The sequence below is a fragment of the Rana temporaria genome, chromosome 13, assembly GCF_905171775.1.
Source record: "Rana temporaria chromosome 13, aRanTem1.1, whole genome shotgun sequence".
NCBI classification, from domain to species: Eukaryota; Metazoa; Chordata; class Amphibia; order Anura; family Ranidae; genus Rana; species Rana temporaria.
This window is the reverse complement of record NC_053501.1, coordinates 83,543,033-83,558,579: the sequence shown is the minus strand read 5'-3', so window position 1 is coordinate 83,558,579 and position 15,547 is coordinate 83,543,033.

Genomic DNA, 15,547 nt, shown 5'->3' with positions numbered 1-15,547 from the left:
TAGCACACAGGAAGAGGAGGAGGATGAGGAGGATGAGGAGGAGGAGGATGATTGTATCAGCAGCATGGAGGTGGAGCCTAGCACTCAGCATCAACAGCAGCAGTCTTCAAGGGATCATTTACAGTCTCAAGGAACCCGTGGACTTTTACGTGGCTGGGATGAGGTGGCTGCGGATCCTGTCATCCTCAGTGACCCAGAGGACTGTGCCCCGAATGCCTCTGCAAACCTACGCTGCATGGCCTCCCTGATCCTGCAAAGCCTGCGTAAGGATCCTTGTGTTCGTGGTATCAAGGAGAGGGATCATTACTGGCTGGCAACTCTCCTTGATCCACGTTACAAGAGTAATGTTGCGGAGCTTATCTTGCCGTCGCAGAGGGAGATGAAGATGAAACATCTTCGGGAGGCCTTGCAGAAGGCTCTGTGCAACGCGTTCCCAGAACCTGGGGGATTACCAAATCCTGTTCCTGGACAACGTGTTGCTGAGGCTTTGGTGAGTCACAGAAGGAGCGGTGGAGAAGGTGGCCGTCTGACCGATGCGGTCAGACAATTTTTTAGTCCGCAGCCCCAAGGTATGACCGGTTCTAGCAACCATCACCAGCGTTTGATTTACATGGTGCGTGAATACCTAGGGGCAAGATCAGACTTTCAGAACGCACATTCAGTGCTGCTGGAGGCTTTGTGACCGATCACAGGGTACGCCTCTCCACCGACTCCGCTGATCGACTGACCTCTATAAAAATGAATCAGGCTTGGATTAACACCCGCTACCAAGCACCTGATTCAGATGTAACTGAATAATTTTTTTTAAATGACAGATCCCATGGAGACTGCCTATGCTGATGCTGAGTGACTGTCCTGTTATGCTGCTGACTGAATATCCTTATCCTGACGCATTCATGGCAGCACACACTGGGTTGTAACTCCGCCCCCACAACCTGACAGGATTGGTTAGCTATAAATTCAAAGAGGAGACACCCGGAATCATTCTCTTTTTTTATCCTCACCTGACAGGACGTGGACGTACAGCTTGCCTCCTACCGCTATCGCCCCAGCAGGTTCAGCCTCTCTTGTTTGGAAGTCCCCCCTGTACAGTCTCTAATAGAGCTATATGTGTTTTTTATTTTGTTTGTTTATTTTTTTTGAGGTTGAACTGGATGGACTTGTGTCTTTTGTCAACCTGACTAACTATGTAACTATGTAACTATGTAACTATGTATATGGGGGGATCCCCGCTCTGGTGGTCTCAGGGGCTAAATCCCGGCAAAATTTCCTGGCATCCACAAGCTCTAAATGAGCTTAGAACCCTGGCAGTGGGTCTCCCTCTTTTTCAGGTATTTGGCTAGCTGCCTTCTGTATGCCTTTATCCACTATTTATATGCCTTGTTTGATGCCTTTATACATATACTGTATATATGTGCCTGTTAACTGTGCCTGTTAATATATATATATATATATATATATATATATATATGTGCCTGTCAACTGTGCCTGTTAACTTATCTGGGAAGTTTCTACCTTTTTTTTTTTTTTTTTTCTCCTCAGGCTTGCTGGGCTGTGTTGTCCCATGCTTCCCCTCCACTCACCGCGCTCCCCGTCTGCTCTGCGCATGCGCGCAGCACTCTGATGATGCGGCAGCCTCCCTCGCCCTCATCCAAAATGGCATCGGAACGCGCGCGGTGCTACTGCGCATGCGCGATGACGTCATCAGCGCCGCGACGGCGGCGCCAAATTTAAAAAGTGTCATTTTTTTGATTTTTCCTTTTCCCAGCTGCTGCTCTGCCGTTTTTCCTGGAATTTTTTCCTGCAAGGTACCTAGCTCTTCTCCTCTGCCAGGCTCACCTCATTTTATCTTTTTTCACCTCTTTTAACCATTTCTTTGCTTCTCCAGCTCCCATATCTGCTGCTGTCTTCTCCATGGAGCCCACTGCCCTAGCAGACCACTACCAACAAACGAGGTATGGAGGCCATCATTTGACGGGTAAGTACTGAAGAGAAAAAAGAGAGCCGGCCACTGAACACTGCCTTTTTTTGCAGTCCCACCAGGCCTAGAGACGCAAGCCCACGGCGCAGGGAGAGATCCAGGCATGTATCAAGCAGAAGGTCCCACAAGAGTCGGTCAAGATCATCCTCCCGTTACCACCGATCAAGGCATAGCCGATCACGCCACAGCCGTTCCCGTCGCAGCCGGTCCCACCGCAGACGGTCTCCCTCATCGCACCGTGAACATTATCATGCCCGTCCTGCAGCAAACGCCTGCTGGGTATGCGGTGCTACTGCAATGCCAGGGAAGCTAGCCTGTCACTCTTGCTTTAATGAAGCAACGAAGGAAAGGGAGATGGATGTTAGAGCCTCTTCTGACCGTCCAAGAGAGCCGGCACAGGAAGCAGCCTGGGCCGTGGCCCCTCTAGCCTGCGATGACCCCACTCCGGGAACCTCTTCGGCCTTTAGTCCGTATGCCCAGCTACCAGGAACCCTTCCCGATCCTGAGGAACAGGAGATGATATCAGGGTTTGATTTTAGCTTGGTCGAACCCTTTGCACGCTCGGTTAAGGAGGCCATTGGCTGGGAAGAACCTGTGGCGGATCCCCCGAAGGTTGGGAAATACTTCCCAGAATTAAGAAGGGACCCCGAACTGTTCCCCTTCATTGAGGAATTGGAGGACCTCATCAAAGACGAGTGGGAAAAACCAGACAAGCGGCCTGGTCTGTCCAATAAACTAGCTAAGTTATACCCACTGAAGGAGTCTAAAGTTTCCCCCCTCATCAACGCCCCCATCGTTGATTCATCCCTAATGCGGCTCGCCAGGCATGTCACGCTGCCTATAGAAGACGCGGTCTCGTTCCGAGATGTCCTTGACCGCAAAATTGATTTGGAGCTAAAGAAGGCATACTCTAAGGCAGGTGGAGCATGCAGACCAGCCGTTACCACGGCAGCTGTCGCCAGAGCCATTTCCACATGGGCAGCCAATGCTGAAAAGGCCCTCCTGGAAGGTACCGATCAACGGGAGGTGATTTCCACTTTACAGGAAATCAGACTGGCTGGCGACTTTGGCAAAAAACAAAAGAACAAAAGCTGGACAGCCGCACTCCAAAATTTTCTTTAAAAGAGATGTCTTTATTTTCAACTGTGCATACAGTCACTGCAAGCCCACAAAAATCAGTATGGCCAACGTTTCGCACTGGCGTCAGTGCTTAGTCATGGCTAGCAAGGTTCACACTACAAATGAAATATATACACAAAACATACAATCATGTGATGAAAAGCCCTGCCTACAGCAGGGAGGAATCAATTAAGTTAATCAAGCAGTAAATCAAACGGCACTTTAAACAGCTGAAATATGGGTCAAACCTCCCTCAAGTGTGTCCCTTTGTAAAAAAGGGAGAAAGCGTGAAAAACACATATTGATTTGTGAAAAACCTGTGTATAAATGAAAATCAAAATGAAATGACAATGGAGATAAAAAAATATAAAAATAGAAATACCCATAAAATTACTTTCTCAAAATCAGACCACAACATGTATGTATAAGTATAGTCTCAATTAAAAAATAAGAAATAATTATAATAATAAAAAATGTTTCTCTATTATGTGTATACATGTACATATATATATATATATAGAAGCGCTCTCATCCGTGGTCATTTAGTGACTCAAAATACATAAGTTATTAGAATAAGTTAATTAGTGAAGCCAAAATAGACCTATTTTAGGGAATAAACTGTGAAATAGCAAAATCAAATAATAAATTGATGGGAGAATCGCTACATGAATGGACATTGAGTTAAAGTTCAATAGTGAATAAGACCTTATAATGAATGAGTCAGTGAAAACAAAATCATATGGATATGATATGCGTGAACATCATGCAGGTAATGACAACATCTGTTAAGATGCCTTACCCAATAAATGTGATCGTGATGAACATGGTAACGGTTATTTTACCATTAGGTAGATAATGATCTAGTGCAAAAGTCTGAGGTCAAGTGTGGTAATGTGCAATCGATCTGTCTAAATGTTTATCCATTCAGGGGTCTAATACATGAATGTAAGAGTATATATAATAAAGAAGCTGGTTATGCTCTGAGAGAGCAGACCAGCGACCATATACATATAAGTGTTGTTTTTTTTTTTTTTATATATATTTTTTTTTATTTATTTATTTATTATCCGGTTAAGGAGCTGTATGAGTGACCTCGCACAAGTAAAGAGTTTGAATAGACATCTCTATGCGTTAAAAAGACATAATAGTCGCGAGGGCAAATGTAAATAAGAATACAGGTAAGTGTAGATATGATCCTGCATGAAAGTCCGGTGTCAATCATCAATATTAAAAATAAAAATAAAAATAAAAAGATTGTTATACCGAACCGGACAATCAATTGGACCTTATAAGGAACGGGGCTAGCACATGAATAGAAAAGAAAATCAACCAAATAAATAAACAAGTGCGCAAAAAGCCCGAGAACCTGTGCAATGGTGTGGCACCTGGTTATATATGACAAAGGACAAGGGTTGACATAAGTCAAACTGTCTAAAATAGTGCCTCATCAGCCATACAATGAAACCAGTATAGCATACTGCTCCTAAAACCCAGGGAAAAAATAAATAAAGAAAAAGGAAACAAAGATTAAAGAGGTATAAAAATGCAAAATTGCGAATAGGTAGATCTAAAATAAGTTTTTATATAGTATATGTATAATGAGGGACGAATACAATACCCATATAAATATGGGATGTATGACATAGATTGTATAGAAGTGTGTATGCTTCATAATGAAGCGCTAATTGAACCTAGGGGTGGGGGGGGATATATTATGTGAGGTAGATGAAAAATGATGCAGGATTCACTAATAATATTGGTGAAGGTGAAGCTGTGTAATGTGTCTCCAATTACAGTAGAAGAAGACTTGTATATGTTATCACCTCCAGATATGGCATCAATCCAACCGCTAATGCCTGATTAAAAATAATGTTTAATGCATAACCTGCATGTTCACCCGACAAAAAAAAAACCCCTCCCAAAAAACCCCCGTAGAACCCTCGTACCCTGTATATTAACAGGCCACACGAGAACCCATATATTAATTTATGGTGTCTTGATAAAAATTATTACCAAGAGCCATATGGTGACCCGCCTGTTCGTGAATGAGATATGCAAAGTATGGACAGTGCAAAGGTGAGCAAAATTGCATAATTATGTAAATATGAATGTAGTCTCAAACTTAAATTGGGGGAGTTGCACTGAAACCCGTATGGTAGCCCGCCTGCCGAAATAAACAGCAGGTGAGCAGCAAGTAGGTAATGTAAATGAGTTTACCATTAACAACTTGGGTGTAAACCATAGGAACAAGTAATAGAGCCTCAACAAAACAAAAAAGACACTTTGTGTTCCCACAAGATGACAAGTATAATATTGGGTGTGGGAACATGGTTATGTACGTGTGATGATAAATACATTAGAAAAAGAGGACAAAAACAGTAAGTATGCCAAGCAGAGGGGAGGGGAGGGGGGGAGGGGGGGGGCAGAGAGATGTTACTCTCAATCATGGAAATGGGAAACATCCCAATCAAAGTTGAGGCCCCAAGGCTGTCTAGAATTGAGGTGAAATATCCAATATACCTCCCGTTTACAAAGAAGTTTGAATCTGTCCCCCCCTCTGACCGGACACACAATCCTCTCAATACCCTGTATGGACAGGCTGGAAATGTTTTTGTCATGTGCGTTGTTCCAGTGCCTGGCTATATTGGTATTGTGATTTTTGTCAATGTCGTACAGATGGTCACTGAGTCTGTCACGTAGTCTTCTAATGGTCCTACCAACATATTGGACATTGCAGATGTTGCAAGTAATTACATAAACCACAAACTTAGTGTTGCAGTTTATGTATTGCTTAATGTAAAAATTTCTGCCACTGGAGCATGACCGTATAACTTTACCAGCTCCTATTAGGGGGCAGTATCTGCACCCATTGGTGCCGCACTTAAAGGTGCCCACAAAGTCCAACCAAGTTGAAGAAGTGGGTTTGGACTCAAAGAGACTATTCATTAGTCTTACAGGAGTTCATTGTTTTGGCTCTTAAATATTTGTTAACGCATAATTTCTTTATGTTCGACGGGGTCTGCTACCTCCAGAGGTGCGGGGCTTCCATGGGGGCTAAGTTCTCACCTTCCCTGGCCAATTTGTACATGGGATGGTGGGAAAAGTCCCGCATCTTTGGGGGTACCAGCCCCCGTCGTTCAGATACAGTCATCTACTGTCGCTACATCGACGATCTGCTCCTCGTCATTTCTGACGAGTCTGCAGATCTAGATGAGTGGCTAGTTTATCTCAATGACAATGAGCTCAATCTTCGGTTTACAGGTAATCTACAACCTACTACCATTGAATTCTTAGATCTAAAACACACTGGGGCTGATGGTATCATTTCCACGAGTTTATTCAGAAAGAGTACTGCAGGTAATGCTCTGCTACGAGCTGACTCATCTCACAATCTGCATACTATTAATAGTATCCCCTATGGGCAGTTCCTTCGCCTGAAAAGACTTTGCACCTCACCTGTGGATTTTACGAGTGAAGCTCTTGAAATGGCTCATAGGTTTAAAGACAGGGGATACTCTGCCACTGTGGTTAACAATGCCCTTCGTAGGGTTAATGCCATTCCAAGAGACTCACTGTTGGACAACAGGAGATCTAGATCTAGATCTCCCAACTCCATGAACAATGAGCCAGCTCTTACAGTATGGAATTTGACAAAATTAAGCAGATCATTATCAAATATTTGCCTGTACTATATAGTGATGCGTCTTACACATCCATTCTGTCGAAGGGTATTAAGACCGTCAGTCGTCGAGCCCCCACATTGGGGGGGGTTCTCTCACCTAGTCTCTTTGAGTCCAAACCCACTTCTTCAACTTGGTTGGACTTTGTGGGCACCTTTAAGTGCGGCACCAATGGGTGCAGATACTGCCCCCTAATAGGAGCTGGTAAAGTTATACGGTCATGCTCCAGTGGCAGAAATTTTTACATTAAGCAATACATAAACTGCAACACTAAGTTTGTGGTTTATGTAATTACTTGCAACATCTGCAATGTCCAATATGTTGGTAGGACCATTAGAAGACTACGTGACAGACTCAGTGACCATCTGTACGACATTGACAAAAATCACAATACCAATATAGCCAGGCACTGGAACAACGCACATGACAAAAACATTTCCAGCCTGTCCATACAGGGTATTGAGAGGATTGTGTGTCCGGTCAGAGGGGGGGACAGATTCAAACTTCTTTGTAAACGGGAGGTATATTGGATATTTCACCTCAATTCTAGACAGCCTTGGGGCCTCAACTTTGATTGGGATGTTTCCCATTTCCATGATTGAGAGTAACATCTCTCTGCCCCCCCCCTCCCCCCCTCCCCTCCCCTCTGCTTGGCATACTTACTGTTTTTGTCCTCTTTTTCTAATGTATTTATCATCACACGTACATAACCATGTTCCCACACCCAATATTATACTTGTCATCTTGTGGGAACACAAAGTGTCTTTTTTGTTTTGTTGAGGCTCTATTACTTGTTCCTATGGTTTACACCCAAGTTGTTAATGGTAAACTCATTTACATTACCTACTTGCTGCTCACCTGCTGTTTATTTCGGCAGGCGGGCTACCATACGGGTTTCAGTGCAACTCCCCCAATTTAAGTTTGAGACTACATTCATATTTACATAATTATGCAATTTTGCTCACCTTTGCACTGTCCATACTTTGCATATCTCATTCACGAACAGGCGGGTCACCATATGGCTCTTGGTAATAATTTTTATCAAGACACCATAAATTAATATATGGGTTCTCGTGTGGCCTGTTAATATACAGGGTACGAGGGTTCTACGGGGTTTTTTTGGGAGGGTTTTTTTTTGTCGGGTGAACATGCAGGTTATGCATTAAACATTATTTTTAATCAGGCATTAGCGGTTGGATTGATGCCATATCTGGAGGTGATAACATATACAAGTCTTCTTCTACTGTAATTGGAGACACATTACACAGCTTCACCTTCACCAATATTATTAGTGAATCCTGCATCATTTTTCATCTACCTCACATAATATATCCCCCCCCACCCCTAGGTTCAATTAGCGCTTCATTATGAAGCATACACACTTCTATACAATCTATGTCATACATCCCATATTTATATGGGTATTGTATTCGTCCCTCATTATACATATACTATATAAAAACTTATTTTAGATCTACCTATTCGCAATTTTGCGTTTTTATACCTCTTTAATCTTTGTTTCCTTTTTCTTTATTTCTTTTTTCCCTGGGTTTTAGGAGCAGTATGCTATACTGGTTTCATTGTATGGCTGATGAGGCACTATTTTAGACAGTTTGACTTATGTCGACCCTTGTCCTTTGTCATATATAACCAGGTGCCACACCATTGCACAGGTTCTCGGGCTTTTTGCGCACTTGTTTATTTATTTGGTTGATTTTCTTTTCTATTCATGTGCTAGCCCCGTTCCTTATAAGGTCCAATTGATTGTCCGGTTCGGTATAACAATCTTTTTATTTTTATTTTTATTTTTAATATTGATGATTGACACCGGACTTTCATGCAGGATTATATCTACACTTACCTGTATTCTTATTTACATTTGCCCTCGCGACTATTATGTCTTTTTAACGCATAGAGATGTCTATTCAAACTCTTTACTTGTGCGAGGTCACTCATACAGCTCCTTAACCGGATAATAAATAAATTAAAAAAAATATATATAAAAAAAAAAAAAACAACACTTATATGTATATGGTCGCTGGTCTGCTCTCTCAGAGCATAACCAGCTTCTTTATTATATATACTCTTACATTCATGTATTAGACCCCTGAATGGATAAACATTTAGACAGATCGATTGCACATTACCACACTTGACCTCAGACTTTTGCACTAGATCATTATCTACCTAATGGTAAAATAACCGTTACCATGTTCATCACGATCACATTTATTGGGTAAGGCATCTTAACAGATGTTGTCATTACCTGCATGATGTTCACGCATATCATATCCATATGATTTTGTTTTCACTGACTCATTCATTATAAGGTCTTATTCACTATTGAACTTTAACTCAATGTCCATTCATGTAGCGATTCTCCCATCAATTTATTATTTGATTTTGCTATTTCACAGTTTATTCCCTAAAATAGGTCTATTTTGGCTTCACTAATTAACTTATTCTAATAACTTATGTATTTTGAGTCACTAAATGACCACGGATGAGAGCGTAATTTTATGGGTATTTCTATTTTTATATTTTTTTATCTCCATTGTCATTTCATTTTGATTTTCATTTATACACAGGTTTTTCACAAATCAATATGTGTTTTTCACGCTTTCTCCCTTTTTTACAAAGGGACACACTTGAGGGAGGTTTGACCCATATTTCAGCTGTTTAAAGTGCCGTTTGATTTACTGCTTGATTAACTTAATTGATTCCTCCCTGCTGTAGGCAGGGCTTTTCATCACATGATTGTATGTTTTGTGTATATATTTCATTTGTAGTGTGAACCTTGCTAGCCATGACTAAGCACTGACGCCAGTGCGAAACGTTGGCCATACTGATTTTTGTGGGCTTGCAGTGACTGTATGCACAGTTGAAAATAAAGACATCTCTTTTAAAGAAAATTTTGGAGTGCGGCTGTCCAGCTTTTGTTCTTTTGTTTTTTGCCATTACCGCATTGCCAGCACCCTGGTGGTTCAACAACCCCTGATCATCACGAGGCTCACCTGGAGCGGTGAGAATTCTGTCTGTGTGGCTGGCGACTTTGTGGCAGGGGCTTCAGTAGATGCGATTCGCTCCTCGGCTAGATCCATGTTAGCCTCAGTGATGGCCCGCAGAGCCTTATGGTTGAAACCCTGTGTCGCTGACACAACATCGAAGTCAAATTGGTGCAAGATACCATACGATGGCGCAAACCTGTTCGGCGCTAAATTGGACTCAGCGATCTCCAAGGTCACTGGAGGAAAGTCGGGGCTTATTCCATCGGATAGGAGACCCAAGCCTCAGAGGAATCCTACCTTCAGGCGCAATCTGCCTGAGAGATACAGGGAGGCCACAGGGAGCTTTGCCTGCCCACCCAGCTCAGGTGGGCGCCAGGCTCAGGGCTTTTGCACAAGTGTGGTCAGAGCACATAAAGGACCCATGGACTCTTTCTACGATCAGTCAGGGTCACAAGTGGAACTTTATGGGGGCATTGCCTCACACCGTCTTCCAACCCACCAAGATTCCATCTTCTCCGGACAAAAGGAAGCTTCTCGTTCAGTATATTTCAGAGCTGATTCTGAAGGGGGCAGTCATAGAAGTTCCTTCGCACCAAAGGGGCAGGGGATTCTATTCCCCTCTATTTTTGGTCTGAAAGAAGTCAGGGGACCTTCGGCCCGTTCTGGACCTCAAACGTCTCAACAGGAGAATTCAGATAGAAGCTTTCAAAATGGAAAATCTCCAGTCTATCCTTCTGGCAGTGAATCTAGGGGATTGGATGCTGTCAGTGGATCTTTCCGACGCCTACCTCCATGTGCCATTCCATCCGGCGTTCCAGAAGTTTCCACGCTTCCAGTTCCGCCAACAGCACTTCCAATTCCGATGCCTACCGTTCGGCATCTCTTCGGCACCCAAAACGTTCATAAAGGTCCTCCTACCTCTCATAGCTCTCCTCAGGGAAAGGGGACTTCGCGTGTATCACTATCTGGACGACATCCTGCTCTTAGCAGCGAGCCAGGAGACTCTGCTCCTCCAGCGGGAGATCCTGATCTCTACCCTTCAGAATTTCGGCTGGCTGATCAATTGGCGGAAGAGCAGCCTTCAACCCTCACAGGTGATGATATTCCTGGGGGCAGAGTTGGACACCAAACAGAACAGGGTACAGCTGCCCCTGGAGAAGGTGGAACCTCTAGTTCAGAAGGTACGGAATCTACTGTCCTCCAAACTCGCGTCAGCCAGAACCTGCCTCAGCGTACTGGGCTCAATGTCCTCAACATTTCCCATGATGCAGTGGTCCCAGTGGAACATGAGAGCCTTCCAGAACTCCTTTCTAAGACAGTGGGACGGAGTTTCAATGCACCAACGCATCAGAATCCCCACTCAAGTGAAGCACGCTCTTGTGTGGTGGACATATCCTCCCAACCTCAGGAGATCCAGGCCTATAGTTCCTCCGAGTCCAGAGATCGTGACCTCAGATGCCAGCGAGAAGGGCTGGGGAGCTCACTACCGGGACCAGACAGCCCAGGGACCGTGGCACTTCCCTGCCCGGGGCACAGTTTCGAACATTTTAGAGCTCCGAGCTGCGTTCCAGGCACTCTTAGCCTTCGCGCCTCTGCTACAAGGGAAGACCGCTTTAATCCGGATGGACAACAGGGTGGCGGTAGCTTATGTCCAGAGACAGGGCGGTACCCGAAGCCACACTCTATTAGAGGAGGTTCACCCCATAATGGAATGGGCACAGGCTCATCTATTAGACCTGAGAGCAGTTTACGTTCCAGCGGCACAGAACACGCTAGCCGACTTCCTGAGCAGGGAACTTCGTTCAAACAACGAGTGGTCTCTGAACCTCCGGAAGTTCTGCATTCTGACGGAGGCATGGGGGACTCCAGAGATCGACCTGGCTGCAACACCAGCAAATGCCAAATGCGTGAAGTTTCTTTCCAGAGTTCCCTTTCCGACAGCAGAAGGGACAGATTGCCTTCTTCATCCATGGGACTTCAATCTGGGGTACATCTTCCCCCCAACTCCCTTGATAGCAAGTAGGGTTGTCCCGATACCGATACTAGTATCGGTATCGGGACCGATACTGAGCATTTGTGCGAGTACTTGTACTCGCGCAAATGCTCCCGATGCTTCCCCCGATACTTCCCCCCCAACCCCCCCCCCCCCGCCGCGAGCGGGTGGAGAGGGGGCGGAGAGCGGGCGGAGCAGAGCACTCCTCAGGTATGGAGGAGAGGAGACCTGCCGCCGCCGCCGCCGTCGCTGCTGCCTAGTCCCCAAAGTGAAAGTCAAGCCCCCCCACCCCCGCCGCTGCCGACATCTAGTTGATCAGCGCGGGGAACATACAGCTTTCATTTGAATAGCTGTGTGTTCCCCGCTCGCCTCGTCATGTATAGCCCCTCCCCCTTGTCCGGGCACTTTAATAGACATATCACCCGTCCCAGGATTGGACGGGTGATATGTCTATCAAAGTGCCCGAGCAAGGGGGAGTGCTTATACATGACGAGGCGCGCGGGGAACACACAGCTATTCAAATGAAAGCTGTATGTTCCCCGCGCTGATCAACTAGATGTCGGCAGCGGCGGGGGTGGGGGGGCTTGACTTTCACTTTAGTTTGACTTTGCACATTTACCCCGCGATATACAGAGGGACACTGACAGCCAGAGGGAGAGGAGTGATGTCAAGGGGGTAAGCTCCCTCCCCCCCATCCCCGTGCACACCGCGCCGTCCCGCGGCTTAACCCCTCACCTCCCGGCCCTGATAATTACTTCACTTCTCACGGATGGCTCCGGGACTTGTAGTACGGAGATCTCCCCTCCCCCACTGGGTCCAGCCAGAAAGTTACAGTGTGTGTAATCCCCCAACAGTCCACTGCACAGCACCGGTCCCTGGATGGGGGGCGCTGTTCCCGGTCAGAGCTCGTCCTCTGATAGGATGACAACACTCACCATCTATATTGAGGAGCAGGAAATGTGTTATCACTACAGACCCCCCCCCCCATGTATAATATAAGGAGGAGGGGAGGTGTGTGTTGTGTAGAGATGGCAGGGGGAAGTCATTACCCAGAGGAGAGGATCAACACTCAGAAATCAACAGGTCCTCTTCTCAGACACATAGAAAGAGAGAGAGAGAGAAAGCAATGTGTACTTCTATGGCTGATCACACTGAGCCCCCACTAGTGTAGTCCATTCCATCCACACTGAGCCCCACTAGGCTGCATTTAGGGACATGGCTGCATTTAGGCTTCATTTAGGGACAAGGCTGCATTTGGGGACACATGGCTGCATTTTAAAAAAAAAGTATCGGTATTCGGTATCGGCGAGTACACAAAAAAAAGTATCGGTACTTGTACTCGGTCCTAAAAAAGTGGTATCGGGACAACCCTAATAGCAAGGTTTCTATCTCGGCTCCGAAGGTCATCAGTCACAGTGATCGCGGTAATACCATTCTGGCCAAGGAGACCATGGTTCACGACTCTCCTGCAACTCAATACCCGACCTCCTATCCACCTTCCGGTCTCAGCAGACCTCCTTCACCAAGGTCAGCTCCTCCATCCGGCTCCGGACAGACTCCACTTGACAGCCTGGAGGTTGAGAGGGCTAGGCTTAGAGAACAAGGATGTTTCCAGGCAGTTATAGCAACCTTAATGCAGGCCAGGAAGGTCACCAAGAACACTGTCTACACCAGAGTCTGGGAAAGATTCGCCCACTTGGCGCAACTCAAAGGTTGGAATCACGTCTCTCCGGATCCTTACCAAATCCTAGAATTTCTGCAAATAGGAATCGACAAAGGTCTGAGCTCAAGCACCCTGAAGGTACAGATCTCCGCTCTGTCTGCCAAAACGGGCACTAGATGGGCCCTGCACCCCTTGATAATTCAGTTCATGAAGGCATGTATTAAAATTAGGCCGCCCAGGAGACCATCCTTTCCGGCTTGGGATCTTTCAGTAGTTCTGGAGGCATTGTCCAATCCTCCCTTCTTCCCACTCAACTCAATCTCCTTATGGGACCTGACCCTAAAATTGTCCTTCCTCATTGCCATTGCTTCGGCTAGGAGAGTGTCGGAGTTGCAAGCTCTTATGTCAAAGGAACCATACTTAGTTTTCCTGCCCGACAGGGTGGTACTAAGACCTTCGGATCGCTTCCTTCCCAAGGTTACCTCAGCCTTCCATTACGGCCAGGACATCGTCTTGCCATGCCTTTCTAACGAAGATGGTGAACCGCATGCCTTGGACATTAAGTCTGCAATTTCTAACTACCTATCAGCCACTATCCACCTTCGGTCAACAGACGCCCTCCTGATTATACCTCACGGAGCCAGACGAGGTCAGGCAGCCTCCTCTCGAACCATCGCCTCTTGGCTAGTTAAGGCCATCGAAAAAGCATATTCCACTCAACAGCTGGAGATCCCAGAAGGCATCAAAGCGCATTCAACTAGGGCAGTGGCTACCTCTTGGGCAGCATATTGTGGAGTCTCTTCAGAGACCATCTGCAGAGCAGCAACCTGGTCTTCCAGGCATACCTTTATCACCCACTACAGAGTGGACGCCGCTCTGTTGGCAACTTCCGAGTTTGGCAGATCTATCTTCAGGGCCAATTCTTCGGCTCTATAGGAAATAAAATACTTTTGCATTGAACCCGCCCGACTAGCGAGTTATTTCCCAGTGTGTGCTGCCATGAATGCGTCAGGAAAACGGAAAATTGTATACTCACCTTTCCGTAATTTTCCTTTCCTGACGCATCTTCATGGCAGCACACAACTGCCCACCCTGTTGTTCAATGATGATTATATTTACGGAGAATGATGCTGGGTGTCTCCTCTTCGAATTTATAGCTAACCAATCCTGTCAGGTTGTGGGGGCGGAGTCACAACCCAGTGTGTGCTGCCATGAAGATGCGTCAGGAAAGGAAAATTACGGAAAGGTGAGTATACAATTTTCCGTTTTCCTCCTCACTGATCTTGCTGATAGCTAGTAAGAAAATTTTTGTTTCTGGGCTCCGCCACCAGTGCCTAAGGCCCAATTTTTCTGCCCCTGTTTAACAGGGGCGTCTAATTACAATTTGTAATGCAATACTTTGCATGTGGCTCTTTTCTGTGCTCCAATTACAGTATCTGAGAGGTTGCAGTGTTTTGTTGTGCCTAAGGCCCAATTTTTCTGCCCCTGTCTAACAGGGGCGTTTAATAAAAAATTTTAATGCAATACTTTGCATGTGGCTCTTTGCTGAGCTCCAATTACAGTATCTGTGAGGGGTTGCAGTGTTGTGACACCGCCACCAGTGCCTAAGGCCCAATTTTTCTGCCCCTGTTCTAGTAATTTTCTTGGTTTGATTATTTTCTAATTTTAGTTCATTCTAGCTTTCTCCTACGTTATCATAGTGTCATGTTTATTTTCCTTTACTAAATACTCATCATTGTCAATGTAAACACCACAAATCTAGATTTGTTCTTTTAGGCAGCATTGATATAATAAGAAGCCAGACATTGTTGAGTATCCAAAAATATTTATTGTATCACACTTAAAATGTGTCATTTTTCTTTTTTCAAAAAATATCTTAATATAAATTCTTAAATTTTTTTTTTTGCTCAAGAAATATTTTTTTATTTGAAATATTTTTCTACATCTATTTTTTTTTTTATATTTTTTTAAGTCCCTCCCCAGCACATCTATAAGATTCTTAATTGTTTGTTCCAGATTTCGCTTTTTATTTATAATATTCTTGAGGGCGAGGTTTGTTTCCTCTATTTCTGCCATGCAGGAATTTATCTCCCCAATTAGGAC